We start from the raw sequence: 13,021 nt of genomic DNA, 5'->3' as shown, positions 1-13,021 counted from the left end.
TCCCTGTATGCAAAATAGCTCCATTAAATGAGCATGACATTTTCCAAATGTACACACAAAACACTGAATTTACCTTCCCCCCCAATAAAAATCATATAATGTCTGAGAAAGGTACTAAAAACAGTCTAAAAGTAATCATTTGTTCCAACAAAACAATACTTAAAAAAAACATGAAAATAAGAGTGCAATAATAATATACATCTTCTTCATAAAAAAAAAATCCAAGTTGTTGTGTATGCATGGTATTTGAGGTATATAGTTTACCATTTTTACCTTTTACCTTTTCCATATTTCATATTTCATCAAAATATTAAATTCAATGGAGTGATTTGAGATGGAAAATTTGACATGTTGACTGGTATGCCTTCTTGGCTGCAGCCAATTCGAATTTTTTAGTAGCAACATCATTTTCTTCTAATTTGTGTGAACAAAAAACCGAATCCACCACGAAGAGCTTCGCAATTTCGCCTATTATAAATATATATATAAATTCATTTTTTATTATTCAATGTTTCTTTAAATTTTAAATTTGAAGTAATTGGGATCAAGTAATATAAGAGAGGTCTTACAGGGCGACCAAATTTAGACATTTCAGCCACTTTGACTTTACGTTGACCAGGATACCCTTTATCAAAATAAAATCAACATTATTTTTATAAAATATAAGTGAATAATTGCTAAAAAAAGAAAAAAAAAACTCACTAGAGAGAATAACAAATCCATCTGAAGATACTCTTGATAATTATGGAAGAGTTTTGTTGAGGTACCTTGGTGACAAATAGTCAAGAGCATCCGACACAATAACAAGAGAAAATGATTATGATTTATAAGGAAGAGGATACTTAATACCAGCAACACGAACAATCCATTTTCTTGTAAGGCTTTTGGATTTTGCACCACTTTCATCTAAATCATAAGGTTCAAGACCCCATGCTTCTGTATCTTCATCTTTCAATAATTTAGACATCACTGAACATGAATCGGGACCCATGTGTAGAACTTTATGCATGCTGTCACCATATGCTTTTTTTTAGATATGGTAATGCTTGATTAATCTCTGCTGAACATGAAACACCACCTGCATATTCAACATATCAGAAAATTTATAATCATTCAGTAGATAACTGATTGTTATTATTATCTTAAATGGTTTACCTTCAAGCCTACTTAGAGCCACTTTATCAATATTTCTTCCACCTGTTGTTACAAAGATAATTTTGATATAAGTTGCGATAGGAGAAGATAGAATTTTTTTTAGCCAAAAGAAATTCATATGTACTAACCTGAACCACTATAAACATAGCCAATTATGAGAAAAGCTCCCTGAAAGTTTTGAGAGAAGGGAAAGTCTCACTCGGTATTTTTTTTAAGAAGAGAAAAAGAGTATTTCACTAATTTAAACTAACACAGTCGTTTCCAAAACATGTTGATGGATAATTTTACTCGGGATAATTATCCAGTTAAAATAAGCGAGACTCAAAATCCTCTTTGAAGAAAAACGAGAGAACATAAGTGTCCCAAACTAATACATTAAGCGACTTGACCACTTGGTATGAATGTATGAAGAAACCTAAATAGGAATTCTTCAAATCGATTTTAGCCCAGCAAAACAAGCAATCAACCAATTTTCGTTACCACTCAATACACATAACAAAAAATTCACTAGAATCGATCAATTCAAAAGCATTAATCAACTGTTTTTTGACATAATTCATTGTTCATGCTGCTATATTCCTCGAATTTAACAAGCAGATAATCAACAATTGATTAAACAATTTATCGTAATGCGAGAAACAAACAAAAACCACAGTGCGCGAGTGATGATTAGATAGAGAAAGAGAAAGTGTGTGTGTGTGTGTAACCTTTTTGCTGAGAAGTTGAAGGTTTTTGGTGTAGCTATGAGGTGCGACGGTCTCCATCCGGTGGTGGCTTCACAGGGAGGCGATGGCTAATGGCGGTGAGCATGGAGGACTCGTTACTTGAGGAACTGAAGATTGAAAGAAGTAGATGGAGGGTTTATGAACTGAAACCCTAGTTCCAACAATAGTCGTGGTTCCAAGAACTGTACCCCTTTGATTTCAATTTCATGGCCCGGTGACCAAAAAACCTTCGATTTCACTAAGAACCAGAACCCTAGTTCCAACAATAGTCGGTTTTGTGGCCCTATATAGAATTTTAGGCATGAGACTCCTTGATTTCTGCCGACTGGGATGGGAGAAAGGAGAAGCGCATCGTGGTTCTTTTTTTGGATATTTGACTGAGCAAATTAGAGCGGGGGAAGAGAATAGGTGGAGACATCGGTTGGAGATCAGAGATTTGGTGATGTTGTGATGATGTTGTGGGAGAAAAGAGCAGTGACGGTGAGAGAGACATCGTGGCTCTCCGATTGAAGGTTTTTTTGGAATTTGATTGAGAGAGAGAAAGAGAAAGAAGAACGATTGAAAGAAGGTAGAGGAGAACATGGCGGCTTTTCAAACTTTTGGAATTTCATTTCCCCCGCGATCTTCTAAAACGCGTGTTTATGAAAAAAAAAAATATAAAGCGACGTGCGCACACGACACACATTCTATCATATGCGCCCTCCGTGTTTTTTTTGGACACTAATTTTAGGGTACGCACAAATGCGTGCCCTCTATTCTTCAAATTTTATAAGAGATGACATTATTTTTTCGACGCCCTCTTTTGCGTAACGTAAATCACTGCGTGTCATTGTTTGCGCGTCATTAAAGGCTGTTTTTCTAGTAGTGATTCCAAACTTCCAACCACAACCAATGCCACAATTCTAGTTTAATCCCAATATGGTTCCACAAAATAACCCCGAAACATCAAATGAACTCGTGGATGATGATGATGATGATGTTGATGATGGTGGTGATGAGGAGGAGGAGGAGGAGGATGAGAACTAGAATGGTAATGACAACAATGTTTGTTAAAAACTTGCTTTTTTTGTTATCTTGTTTGATGATGTTGATGATGGTGGTGATGATGATGATGATGAGGAGAACTAGAATGGTAATGACAACAATGTTTGTTAAAAACTTGTTTTTTTTGTTATTTTGTTATGTAGCAGAATTTGAATGGTATGTTATGTTTATTAAGTGTTTTTGGATTTTAATGATATGTTGTCTTATGTTTATATTATTATGCAAATATCCATTTTGGATTTGTTTTAAATGGTATATATAATAAAAACCAGTGGAAGATATTAAAAAAAATAATAATAAAAGGCTATAGAGACGACATGTCGTCGGTATAGCTTTCCAATTGTAAAAACGGTTTTCACTTATCCAAACGACAAGTCGTCTCTATAGCTCTCACTTATCCAAACGACAAGTCGTCTCTATAGCTCACACTTATCCAAACGAGAAGTCGTCTCTATAGCGTCACACTTTTACCCACGACAAGTCGTCTCTATAGGGTCCGAATAAAACTTTTTCTAATTTACTCGAAAATCAATCCCGACGACCCTTTGCAGACGACATGTCATCTGGACTAACTATGTTATACCGACGACACCTTTACCGATGACATTTTCGACTTTTACCGACGGAGCTATACCGACGACTTTTTACAGACCACATGTCGTCGGTATAGGCTTTAGTGATGACAAGTCGTCTGGAGCTCAAAATTGTCGTCTGCATAGTGTACGATCCTTGTAGTGTTTAAACCCAAAACCAATCATAAACTAAGTTATAAGTCTTGCAAGTCATTATATAAAGGCTGAAGTGGGTTGATATTGTATGCAATGATTGATGTGGGACTCCTCAAACACTATATAAACACTACATAAAAGTTGTAGTTGGTGAAAGTTGTATGTGCTGCATAAAAGTTGTAGTTGGTGAAAGTTTTATGTAATAGGCGATGAGGGACGACTACGGATGAACATCGGAACCCGCCCGACCGGAACCGGTATCGGCCTGGGAACCGAACTAGATGGAAAATAGGAAGTGAACCTAACCGCCGGTTCTACCGGTTCCGGTTCCTACCGGTTCTTGTTGTATCTTCAATGTTGGAACCAGTTCTCGAGAAATAGCAACATACAGTTCCGGTTTCTGCTAGTTCTCCTGGTTCCGGTTCCTACAGGTTCCTCGTTCAAAAAATCCACAAAATATCGTCCCGGTTCCGATGGGGAAACCGGTTCCCCGGTGCAAATGTTCATCCCTAGAAACGACTCTAGTGGTTGTCATAAAAAAATGAAAATGACGAAAAGGGGCGTCAGAAAGATTAAAAGACAATACCACTAGTAGCAATTAATGTCCAACGATTTACCAACACTATCGAGATGATACTTATAATTTATTTACGTTGATTTATATACAATATATAAAAAATGTGTTATATATACAATGCGGTTTTTCTCCGTTTCTAATATATATGTAACCGAACCTAAACCAAAATTTTTGATTTTTGAAAAACACAGATCCCAACCCATGGTTTATGCTTCGATTTCGATTTTTTCGGTTTTCAGGTTTGGTTTTACTTACCCCTTTAAGATCGTGTTGTGGTAACAGATGGCCAGAAGTATCATATAACTATATATTGCATTAAAAGTGGTCTATCTATTGCATTAAAAGTGGTGATAAATAATTAAATCTTACCCGTTGAGAATACTCTTAAACTTTTATATTTCTTTACACTTAAATGAATCGAATAAATGAATGAAGATATGACTACAAGTACAATTTTCAGAGACAAATACAAGAACCCGGGACTAAATGAACCAGCTAGCTTAGGGAAGAGAACCACATATCCTCCTTATCACTCCTTGACCCGTTAATGGCCTGATCTCACTCATCTTCACCATCGCTTCGGCAAACTCCGACTTGAACTTGGAAGGATTGTTGCTATACTCAGAAACTATGCTGTCTGTGGACCCACCACTGTAAAGCACCTGATCTGATTCAAGAAGACCCTTCTTTTGTATCAGATTCTTGAAGTAGTTGTAATCAAACGAATTCGGTGTCACCAAATCTAGTGGTGCAAGATTTCCGTTTCCATCATTTACAGGGCAACCACGTCTACGTGTGCTAGCAAATCCGGCATCAATATCAGATCCATTGCTGTATATTCTTTCACGAAACAAGAAGCATTGAGCTTGTCCAATTGTATGAGCTCCTGATAAAGCAACCATGTCCCTGGCACTAAGTCCGTTATCTTTGAAGGTGGAGATAAGTGAATCAAGAGGAGCTTTAAAGCTAGGAAGACTGGTCTCCGCCAGAACAAGGCTAGCGGTGGTGGAATCTCTTCTTCCGAGCTTCACCGACCACGACGGACCATCAACCATTTCTGACGCATCACGGGCGGCCACCGTGAGTATGTCTGCACAAGATACAACTCCGGGACATAGTTTCTCCACCTCAGATTTTGCAGCGTCTGTCACTTCGTAGCCTCTTACAGAACCCTTATTAGGCAACGCATTCCTTTCTCCTATTATCGAAGGCCCATCCTCCAACAAGATCGATGCATCACAACCTTGAACGAAGCAGTCGTGGAAATGGAGGCGAAGGAGGGAAGCCGCCATGCGACGTTCACGAGATATGGCTGTTCTGACTGTGGTTCTGATTGTACGGAGTGCAGTGGGACATGTAGTGTCGTAGAAGGTAGAAGATAACTGTGCGTTGCAGGGTGTGTTGTTAGTAACAGAGAGAAAAAGCAAGAAGAAGATGGCTGTAGAAGTAAGTCTAGAACCCATTTGAGAGATGGTTTTCACTGGATTATGAAAATACGATGAATGTGGGATGAATCGAAAATGGAAGGACGAAGGAGAGATTTATAGGTTGAGACTTAAGAATAGACTGCGTGGTTAGGCTGTCTTTGTTTGATCAACAGTGGGCTGATTTTGTCCATTTGGTGGTAGATGTGGATGCATGGAAACACAGTAAGAAAAAATATTTGATTTTTTCAACAGACAATAAATCAACAAAAACACAAAAATTAAGCTAACCTAGTTATTAACGCTGTAAGTTTTACGATAACTTATAAAATGAAGATTCGTTTAGAATTGTTCTTTCTTTTTAACATAAATTACACTGGTTAATTTATTAATTAAGATTAGGCGCGTTTTATTATTAAGTTACGTGTTTATATTATAATAATTTATAGGAGTTGTAAAGATATAAAAATAATGTCAATGTGTGCTTTTTTGACATTTTCTTTACAATACAATTTTATTTTATATTCATGTATTTGCATGTTTGTGCGTCTTGTTATCTCGTAGTCTCCGCCGCATGCATGCGACAACTAAAATTATCTTGATTAAGGCAATTCAATATTTTTACTTAATAAAATTATTTAATCATCAACTAAATATAATATAAAAATTTTATATATGAAAAATCAAAGTTCCACCTATCATCGACACGGGTTTGAGGGTTAATTATATAGGAGACTTCCAAATATAAGTTATTAACTACACGTGATTTTAAATAATATTGGAATTGTGTTTGGGACCTTTAAAACTTAAACTATATATTGTGTTTTTAAAGGGAAAAATGTCGAACATTCATTGATAATTGTACATCGCAGCTAGTGTACCACACTCGATGGATAGGCTTCAACATGATAGTTCGACTATAAGGGTGTTAGTTGCGCTTTGAAACAAGCCTGCCTCACCGCACCGCCGATTGACAGCCATTACCGTCGACGTGCACCTTGATTACCAGCGACCAAACCATTCAGGTTGAATTCCTTCTTATTTTCTATTAATCTTGTGTTTTCATGGTATTTTGGGTGATGCATGTGTAATATAATTCTCAGATTTTGTTTGGTTGAGTGATTATATATGTATTTTGAGGTATGAATTTGTTTATGCATTTTGAGTGATTATATAGGCTTTTTCTGATTTATACAATATTTTGTATATGTTTTTCAGATTTATGTTTATGCTTAATGTGGTATATTGGATTGAAATTGAAATTAGGTATGAAATTGAGATGGGATGTATACATTTGTTTGATGTATTGTATGCTTAATTGTACGAAATTGAAATATAAAAGTTGTATTTTATGTTTAAAATAAAATGAAAATTGGAATTGAATGTATTATATACATGTATCATTATGTGATATTTAGGATTAATAGTTTGGTGTATATAAGATGAAGTGATAAAGTTTTTAATTGTGTAGTTAAAGTGTTTGATAATTGAGGTTTACGTGGGCGATATTCTTTGTTATGATGGCCGATGTTATGGGCCTTGATCACAGAGGTGATGGAGTTGGGGATCCACCACCTCTAGGAGGCTTTGGTCGCGGGCAGCATGAACAGGATGATAAGTTTTATTATGATATATTTATTAGTTATTTTCATTAATTTATGATAAGTTATCGCGACTAATATTTTTAATTGTATTTTTTCAGTCGAGCTTCCAAAGAAAAGAAGGGGCTTGTCAAAAAATATAGAGATAGGAAAGTGGATGTGGGCAAACAAGGGAAAGCCCGTGGATTTGAATTTCGACAGGGAGATCATATATTCCCTTGTTGGGAAACCTGCCAATTGGTTCACACATGAAATTAGGAGGTATTTGTGGAACAACGTCCCTTTTGTAACAACACAAAATTTTACTGAAAATTTTAAACTTTCCAAAATCAATCCGAGTAATCAAAGTTATTCAAACATCAACATAGTTCACAAATTGTTTCAAATGATTCATATCAGAGTTCCCAGAAATCCAAAATCATAAAAATGTGAGGATGTGTGCATCACGCAATCGCCTTGCCATGGTCACCTAAAGTACCTGAAACAGACATCAATAAATGTAAACTCGAAGGCTTAGTGAATTACCCCCAAAATACCAACATATACTACACATCAAAATAATAACAAACATCATGTATACTGAGCCTTCAGCATGACCGGACCGCCTCCTTAGGGCCTACAGCCTATTTGGATCGCTCCTGAGCCTTCAGCATGACTGGACTGCCTCGCAGGGCCTACAGTCTATCCGGACCGCCCCGGGTGTGTTGGCCTACAACATGAAGCAGGACTGCCTCAACCCAATCCTCAAACAAACAATTATGTGCACATGGATAACATAAAAACAATTATGTGCACATGGATAACATACAAACAATAGCATGCATATAATAGTCCAACCGATCTAACAAATCACAAGCATATCAATGATCCTATAACCAGGACACCGACCTAACAGGTCACTAACATAGCATCCTAACTACCTAGATGTAAATCAGTAGGCATATCCCATAAAAATCCAAACACAATCCATAAAGGGTCGACCTTGATGCCGTAGACCTGTTGATATAGTGAGGATAACTCACCTCACAAGTAGTGTAGAACTGAACTGGGAGTCTCCCACCGCTATATCACCGACCACCCTGACTGCCTGAAAATGAGGAACACTAATTTAATAAGTGGGCTCTCTAAAATTGCCAAAGGGTCCATATTGTCCATTTTTCCCAGTTTGGACCTAAGGCCCAATATCAATACACTTAACCCAAGTCCATATGCATAAGCCCAATAATGGCCCAAAAATTATGACATTTATTTTCTAAACTTAGTAATAAATGAGAAATAAAAAGAGACAAACCTTTGTTCATCTTCACCTCAACTAAAACCATATAACCTAACTTAGTAATAAATGAGAAATAAAATGGATGAATATGAAAATTGTTTGTTGGAATGTAAGGTAATATGATCATTTAGTTTCATTTTGAAGGTTTATTCAGGCCAGCAAAAAAAAGGACTTTATATATGCAGCACTTTATCCAGATATGCAACATTAAGTCACTATACACATACATAACTTACTGGGGAAAAAATAAACAACCCTTAAGTGATTTTAATTTTTACCAGGCGGTAATTGCTCCTTCAGTGTTTCCATTGTGTTCTCTAAATCTAGCAACAAAAAGATGAATCTCTGGTTGCTTCTGTAAATAAATAAATAAATAAATAAAATCAACTTTTACTAAAAGAAGTTTACAGAACACATGCCAACAGAAATTGAGATTGCATATAACTTACTTTAACAAACACATGGGTAGCACGAGCAAGGGCATTTTCGGCAACATCCATATTTTTTCTAGCTTCCATGCACAAAACATAACATATCTAATACTCGTGATAATTTGCACAAGCAATTAGACATCTTTCATATAGTTTGATTACTTTGTTCAAGTCATCACATCATTCAATGAAATCAAGGTAGTTATGCCAGTTTTCAAGCTCTGTAACATTAAGTGGCCTAAAATGATAATGATGTCTCCTGATGGCTGTTTCAAAATCTATGATTTTAGAATCGAAATCCTTAGTTTTTTTTATAAAGTTCTTCTCTAAGGGAAATATAGGTCTCCAACTCTTTAGCTTCTGCTAATCCATCATTCGGATGGATCTCACCCTCACTTTCTTGATTCTTGAATTCCCCTTTTGCCCTTGCTGCAGCTTCAAGTTCTTCAATTGTTCTCAGTTCTGATAAAGGGTGACTAGCAGCTAATTCCCTAAAGCTGTCAAAAGTAAAAAAAAAAACCAGAATGAAAAGATGTGGCTTGTGTAATTAAAGAAAGATTGTGTTGAAAAAACATATATCAATCATCACCTGTTGAAATACCGATCCAACTGTTGATTAGGAATCTCCAATATACATGTGTAAATCATGGCAAGATTCGACCATTTCTGTAGTTGATGCTCATATTCAATGTATTTATCCCACAAAGAAAATGAAAGATAATCAATTCCATCATAGGCTAGACCCCGTTCAAATAGCCTTAAAAAAACATCATAAATAAAATAATTAGTAATATTAACCATAGATTATGGACTCCAATAATAGCTATAATGTCCCTGTATGCAAAATAGCTCCATTAAATGAGCATGACATTTTCCAAATGTACACACAAAACACTGAATTTACCTTCCCCCCCAATAAAAATCATATAATGTCTGAGAAAGGTACTAAAAACAGTCTAAAAGTAATCATTTGTTCCAACAAAACAATACTTAAAAAAAACATGAAAATAAGAGTGCAATAATAATATACATCTTCTTCATAAAAAAAAAATCCAAGTTGTTGTGTATGCATGGTATTTGAGGTATATAGTTTACCATTTTTACCTTTTACCTTTTCCATATTTCATATTTCATCAAAATATTAAATTCAATGGAGTGATTTGAGATGGAAAATTTGACATGTTGACTGGTATGCCTTCTTGGCTGCAGCCAATTCGAATTTTTTAGTAGCAACATCATTTTCTTCTAATTTGTGTGAACAAAAAACCGAATCCACCACGAAGAGCTTCGCAATTTCGCCTATTATAAATATATATATAAATTCATTTTTTATTATTCAATGTTTCTTTAAATTTTAAATTTGAAGTAATTGGGATCAAGTAATATAAGAGAGGTCTTACAGGGCGACCAAATTTAGACATTTCAGCCACTTTGACTTTACGTTGACCAGGATACCCTTTATCAAAATAAAATCAACATTATTTTTATAAAATATAAGTGAATAATTGCTAAAAAAAGAAAAAAAAAACTCACTAGAGAGAATAACAAATCCATCTGAAGATACTCTTGATAATTATGGAAGAGTTTTGTTGAGGTACCTTGGTGACAAATAGTCAAGAGCATCCGACACAATAACAAGAGAAAATGATTATGATTTATAAGGAAGAGGATACTTAATACCAGCAACACGAACAATCCATTTTCTTGTAAGGCTTTTGGATTTTGCACCACTTTCATCTAAATCATAAGGTTCAAGACCCCATGCTTCTGTATCTTCATCTTTCAATAATTTAGACATCACTGAACATGAATCGGGACCCATGTGTAGAACTTTATGCATGCTGTCACCATATGCTTTTTTTTAGATATGGTAATGCTTGATTAATCTCTGCTGAACATGAAACACCACCTGCATATTCAACATATCAGAAAATTTATAATCATTCAGTAGATAACTGATTGTTATTATTATCTTAAATGGTTTACCTTCAAGCCTACTTAGAGCCACTTTATCAATATTTCTTCCACCTGTTGTTACAAAGATAATTTTGATATAAGTTGCGATAGGAGAAGATAGAATTTTTTTTAGCCAAAAGAAATTCATATGTACTAACCTGAACCACTATAAACATAGCCAATTATGAGAAAAGCTCCCTGAAAGTTTTGAGAGAACGGAAAGTCTCACTCGGTATTTTTTTTAAGAAGAGAAGAAGAGTATTTCACTAATTTAAACTAACACAGTCGTTTCCAAAACATGTTGATGGATAATTTTACTCGGGACAGCCCATTTCGTCCAAGACATCAAATGCACCATTTTGGGACTTTTGGGACATGAAGCTTCCATAAAACAAAAATGACTTGATCCATAGTACACAAGCATAAAGTTCCAAGCTTTTTTTACCTTTTGGAGCTTCTTGGACACAACACAACTTCATATCTATAGCCTTGATCTCCTTCTCCAACTCCTTTGAACAATGACTTCACCTTCAAGGGTTCAAAATGCACACCAACTAACACTGCTCACACAAACTAGTGTTTGGAATGTTTTTCTGGGATATGAAGGCTGAGGATAAGCAGAGGAATGAGCTATTAGGTTGTATATAGTCCTAAACCCTAAATATTAGGGTTTTCTCCTGACATGAGTACGCCCAGCGTACATGAGTGTACGCCCAACATACTCCTGACTCAAAGTGGCAATTTTAGTCCTCATACTTCTCATGGCCCAACTCAAGCAACTCTAGGGACTTCAATGGGCAACTTATAAAAGATGAGGGATTCGAAATATACCTGCGAAATTTGGGATGTTACACCTTTCAACGTATCTAGTTGGTGTTGGATTGGTGTCTAAGTCCATAACTATTTTGGTATGTACTTGACCCGATGGTGCAAGGTCCTTTTGGGTTGCCTTCACCAAAGCAACTTGATAGGATGAATTATGGAGAGAAAAGATTAATTATGATTTATTAATATATTATGAGAATAATATATTAAAGGAGAAATCATATTGTTTAATTAATATTAGTCAATAATTAATTAGGAATTAATTTTGTGGCTAAAAGACATTAATTAAACTTAAGGGACTAGAACTGTCAATTGTGTGATAGTTGAATATTGGGCTAATGGACTCCATATTTAAGGAGTGGACGGATTCTATGGGGAAACCCATTAGAAATCGTCCAAGGCCTTTATAGAAGGAGTCCATGGGTTGCTTAGGGCCTAAGCATCCAAATTAGGGTTTCCTTGTTAGATAACCCTAATGGCCTCACTATTTAAAGGACCCTTAAGCCCCAAAAATGTGGTGAACTTATTTTCTAGGGTTTCCACACTTCTCTTCTCTTCTTCATCCTCTTGCTCTTGGTGTTTGTGAACCATTAGAGGAGTGACATTTGTGACTCTAAGCTTTCTAAAGTCATTACAAGGAGGATTTGAGATTGTTATTGCTACATAACAATCAAGGTATGATCTAAACCCTAATTCATATGTTATATTGCTTATCATATGCTAGATCTAGGGTTTGAAGTCTTGGATGAATTGCATGTACAATAGAGAAACCTAGATCCAAGCATTAGGGTTTGTATGAGCACACAGGATGTTCTTATGGCTAAAACCCATCAGTGGTATCAGAGCCTTGATTGGTTTCTATTGTATTGATGCCTAGTACATTCATTCATGTTGCAAGATCGACTTTTTAGCCATCTGCCTGACAAACTCGTCGAGTTCCAATGGGGACTCGTCGAGTAGGGTGAACTCGGCGAGTCCATAAGGGGACTCGGCGATTTTAGCTGTCAGATAGGCGGATTTTCGGGATTTTTACCTATTTTGACTTAGGATAATTGCCATAATTGTTTAAAATTAATAAAATTCGAATTTTGTTGATCTCTTATGATTATCTTTGTCAAAATAAAAGATTTAGGTCATCTAATTAGATAATTCTTACCTTATTTGATAAATGTTAAATTATATGAATTATTTGATCATTATCTTACAAGAACTTGAACTAGATCTAATTAGATAACCACCAATTAATAGTTAATTGCCTTATTTGAATTATGTGATCTAG

General features: G+C 35.6%; 3 pseudogenes; all 3 read right to left on the bottom strand.

Moving 5' to 3' along the window:
* Positions 1 to 316: 316 nt before the first annotated feature.
* Positions 317 to 4,728, bottom strand: LOC145098224 (putative pectin methylesterase CGR3; annotated as a pseudogene).
* A 1-nt stretch (position 4,729) lies between these two features.
* Positions 4,730 to 5,713, bottom strand: LOC145100053 (lignin-forming anionic peroxidase pseudogene; annotated as a pseudogene).
* A 4,395-nt stretch (positions 5,714 to 10,108) lies between these two features.
* Positions 10,109 to 11,396, bottom strand: LOC145098223 (putative pectin methylesterase CGR3; annotated as a pseudogene).
* Positions 11,397 to 13,021: the final 1,625 nt, after the last annotated feature.

Source organism: Lactuca serriola, chromosome 4, assembly GCF_051521515.1.
Source record: "Lactuca serriola cultivar US96UC23 chromosome 4, Lser_US96UC23_V15, whole genome shotgun sequence".
Lineage (NCBI taxonomy): Eukaryota > Viridiplantae > Streptophyta > Magnoliopsida > Asterales > Asteraceae > Lactuca > Lactuca serriola.
This window is presented reverse-complemented; position numbering and strand designations above follow the sequence as displayed.